This window comes from Raphanus sativus, chromosome 6, assembly GCF_000801105.2.
Source record: "Raphanus sativus cultivar WK10039 chromosome 6, ASM80110v3, whole genome shotgun sequence".
NCBI lineage: Eukaryota > Viridiplantae > Streptophyta > Magnoliopsida > Brassicales > Brassicaceae > Raphanus > Raphanus sativus.
Window position 1 is genome coordinate 31,516,559 of NC_079516.1, and position 4,389 is coordinate 31,520,947.

The 4,389-nt window shown below is 46.0% G+C and overlaps 1 non-coding gene across 1 annotated transcript; it reads left to right on the forward strand.

Moving 5' to 3' along the window:
- The first annotated feature begins 3,992 nt into the window (after window positions 1-3,992).
- On the forward strand, window positions 3,993-4,099 carry LOC130497242 (small nucleolar RNA R71). Its single transcript, XR_008936250.1, has one exon. It is a non-coding gene; the product is annotated as a small nucleolar RNA R71 (small nucleolar RNA).
- The last annotated feature ends 290 nt before the right edge of the window (window positions 4,100-4,389 follow it).

Genomic DNA, 4,389 nt, shown 5'->3' on the forward strand with positions numbered 1-4,389 from the left:
TTGAGTTGGACCACAACAAGATCCACAGGCATTACCCTGTCCTGGATCACCACTAGGATATCCTTCACTCGTCCTAATGAGGGCATCAATTGGCCTCCAGCCGCACTCACTAGGCCAGGATCATCCCCTGTCCCAATCTGGAACAAACCCTTTCCGACCAAACATGGACTCACAAAACTATGTGTAGCTCCAGTGTCGAAAAGTACATGTGTTTCCACACCACCAATACTTAGGGTCCCTACAGGAAACCCAATATAAGCATCTAATCCATTCTAGGTTCCATACCATGCATTTCTAAAAATTTAAAAGAATAAGATTAGATCATTACCAGTGATCGCCATGAAAGGCTTGGTCTCATCAGTGTCCTTAGACAACTCATAGACCCTTGGTGCAGATGTCTGGCCACTGCTTGGTTCCGGCTTGCTAACCTCAGACTTCATCCTGCCTGATCCAGCCTGAAGCTTAGGGCAGTCCTTACGGAAGTGCCCGGTCTTCCCACACTGGAAACAAGTCCTAGAGTCACCACCAGCCGCTTGACCACGACTCTGATCCGGTCCAGGACAGTCCCGGACTGAGTGGTCCATCTTGCCACACCTTGTGCAAGCTCCCATAGCTCTCCAGCACTCACCACCATGGCGCCTTCCACACTTTTGGCACTCCGGCCTTCCACCTGAGGACTTGCCCTCATCACTTGAATCTCCCTTCCTCTTCCGGTCACCAGCATGACCAGTACCACTTGCCTGGCTCCTACTCTGGAGCCTGGCCTCTTCAGCAAGGTTAGTCTCCAGCATTGCCATGCGTTCCACCAACTCAGAGACAGTACGGAAGGTACGGACTGAGCAGTAGGTCCGGAGCTCGACCCTAAGGCCTCTTATGAACCTGCAGACCTGAACTTTCTCATCCTCCAACTCCTTACCTGCATACTTCCTGAGCCGGTTGAGCTCCTCTTCATACTCCCTGACTGACCTGCGCCCTTGGGTCAAGTCCAAGAACTTGGCCTCCAAACGATCCCATGCTTCAGCCGGGAAGTACTTGTGGTTGAACTCAACCTCAAAGTCTGAGAACTTCTCAATGGAACCATTGGTGCGCTTGTCCACAGACAGCCACCAGTTGTGTGCATCTCCCTCCAGGAAGTGCACTGCTATGTCTCTCTGGTACTCCTCAGGGCACCTTGTAGACTTGAAGTTCCGGGCCAATCTGTCCCTCCATTCATCAGCCTCCATAGGATCAGCACTTCCAGCAAAGTGTTTAGTCCCCAGGCGAGATATGTGCTCCAGCACCTTCAGGTAGTCCACCTTACCAGTTCTTCTAGCTGGTGGATCGAGTTCAATCACCTCATCAACTGGTGCAACTCGTCCAGCAGCTCCTGGTACCACCATCTGAACTTGTGGAGCTTGTCCCACTGATGAATTCACCAATGGAGTGATCACTTGGGTCATAGCCAGCATCTGACTACCCATGAGCCTGATTGCATCAAGCACCTCCTTCATGGAAGGTTCCACCAGCTGGTTTCCTTGGTTGGCTCCTCCATTGGCTGCACCAATGCCTCGGCCGTCCTGATCACCAGCATGTGAGGACTCTCCCTCACCTTCCATGTCATCTTGCAGCTGCCTTGCAGCTTCCTCAGCTTGCTCTTGCAGCTGCCTAGCTAACTCATCTTGTTCCAGCTGCTGCCTAGTCTCCTCAGCTGCCTTTAGCTGCTGTTCAGCTAGACTTCCTTGAACCTCAGTCGGATTGATCCGAGCCAGAGGCAATCCAGTTGCACTGTCCACGCCAATGCTTGGGTTAGGCAGCACCACACTTGGATTGGCTCAATACACATTCGATGCCCAGTGACAGTTCTGGTAGGAATGAGTTCGTCTTTATCGTTCTTCACCACTGTAATACCTCCTTTTTTCGGAACGACATGCACCGGGCTTACCCAATTACTATCTGAAATCGGGTAAATGATTCCGGCATCGAGTAGTTTAATGATTTCTTTCTTAACTACTTCTTTCAGGTTTGGGTTTAGCCTTCTTTGGTGTTCTATTGATGGTTTCGATTTATCTTCTAAATGAATGCGGTGCATGCATAGAGTTGGAGAGATACCAGGAATATCTTCGAGAGAATACCCTAGAGCTTTCCTATACTTGCGCAATTTGTTCAGTAGCAATGCAAGTTCTCCATCATTCAGGTTGGCATTAACGATTACAGGATAAAAATTATCATAGAGAAAAGCGTATTTGAGTCCAGCTGGTAATTGTTTCAACTCGACCTTCGGTGCTTTTTCGGAGCTCAAATTGTCCATCGAAGATGGTTGTCGATCGATGGGACGTTGTGTATATCGATCGACGTTGATTTTTGACTCGTCGTTTTCCTCTTCATCAACATTTTTTATTTCCTCGCTTGCGTTCATCAGCCGCGTATATTCGTCAATCCTGTTATCTATGCTAAACATGTTTCTTTCAGTGGTAGAAAGGTCATTTTCTAAGGGGTCATCTGAGCGTAGATCTGAGAAGGATTCTTCAGCTTGCTCATAGATGTCATCCACATAGAATGCTCGATTATCGATTAGGGGATGCTCAGGAGAGATGTAGGGGATCCTTTGGTTCATGCTTGTATTTTAACACAACGAAGTCCGTAGGTATATGACAATTGTTTACCTTTATAGGTACGTCCTCAAGTAGTCCTTCTGGTACTCGAATGGATCTATCAGCAAGAACCAGGGTTATTTGGGTTGGTTTAAATTTGTCAAACCCGAGGGATATAGCAACAGAGTAAGGCATAAGGTTAACGCTGGAGCCTAGATCGCAAAGTGATCTATCAAATCGTTTATCTTGTATGTTGCAATCTAGAACAAAACTTCCAGGGTCAGGTCTTTTGATCGGCGTTTCGCCTTGGATTATGGCACTTACATCTTCAGAAACCATCATGACCCTGTTTTCCGATGATGGAAATTTTTTGGATACAATGTCTTTCACATATTTATTAATGGGGGGTGAAACTTTCATGGCATCGCTCAGTGGCATTTCAACTGTGATGTTTTCGATAGGCTTTCTTGCAAATTGCTTTATCCAATTCTCGTTTTGTCTGCGACGTGTTGGGAGGAAAGGGTGTTAAAGGTTTGTACACTCTCTCTATTACCGGTTCGACGGGTGTCGTTCTCGGTGTAGTAGGTGTAGGACGTCGATCGATGGTTGCATCACCACATCGATCGATGTTCTTACCCTTCTGTCGATCGATATCTTGTTTACTTCGTCGATCGATAGTTGCATCTTCCTTTTTATCATCTCTGAGGTTAATCGGTTCAGAATCATCAAGAATTATTGGTTTGGGTCCACATTTTTCAGTTCTCTCTCCTTCAGCGAGTTTGCCATTGGAAACGCTTTCTCTTGTAGTTGGAACAAGGCGTTTCCCGCTCCTTAGAAGTACAGAGCAGACTTGACGTTTTGGGTTTGTGTCGATCCTTCTAGGGAGACATTCTTTTTCTCTTCGGACAAACCCATCGTCGTGGGAAACTCGACTATCCAAAACTTTTACATGATCGCTCAAAGCCTCTAATTTCTTATTGAAATTAGAGCACATGGAATCTAATCTTACATCAACATCCATGACCGTCTTCTGCTGGTCTTTCAAAATTTCTTCCAATTTAGATTCCACAATGCTCTCATGAGTCTGTTCTTCCTCATGGCTTCTTGTAGACCTCATGTTTATCTGCGGGTTAACAAGTTTTTGTTCGCAAAAGACAATCTGATCGATGAGGTTTACATGTTCTTCTTCATCTCCTTCATGTGAAGAGGTTTTGGATATCCGATCTCCATTGGAAATCTCCATCTTTCTCCTCTCGAGATTAACCTTCGCGGTACTAGTGCTGGTTGCTACATTTTCAATTAGCCTCGTGGCTTCTTTGGGGGCTCCTAGTTTTGAAGTTCCCTTGACTTGCAGCGTCCAAAGTCGATTGGTATATCAAATCGAGACCTCTGAAGAAAATATTAAGTAGTTGAATCTCAGAGAATCCATGGTGGGGGCAGTCTCGCTGGTAGCCTTTGAATCTCACCCAAGAGGCTTTAAAAGCTTCAGCAGTGCCTTGAGAAAAATTATAGATATTATTCCTAAATTCTTCGGTCCGTGCGTCATCGAAGAAATTTTTGAGAAATGCACTTTTGATATCGCTCCAGCAAGTCAGAGATCCTGGGCGCAGCTGATTCAGCCAGCAGGTCGCGTCTCCATCAAGAGAATGCAGGAAGAGTTTGCAGAATAGGTAGTCTTTGGAAACTCCCTGCATCTTTATGTTAGACACAAAGTCCTTAAGTGCTTCGATATGGTTTATGGGATTTTCATGAGGGAGACCATGAAAAGGGTTTTTACCTACTAGAGATAAATATTTTGGTTTCAATTCAAAGTCTTTCC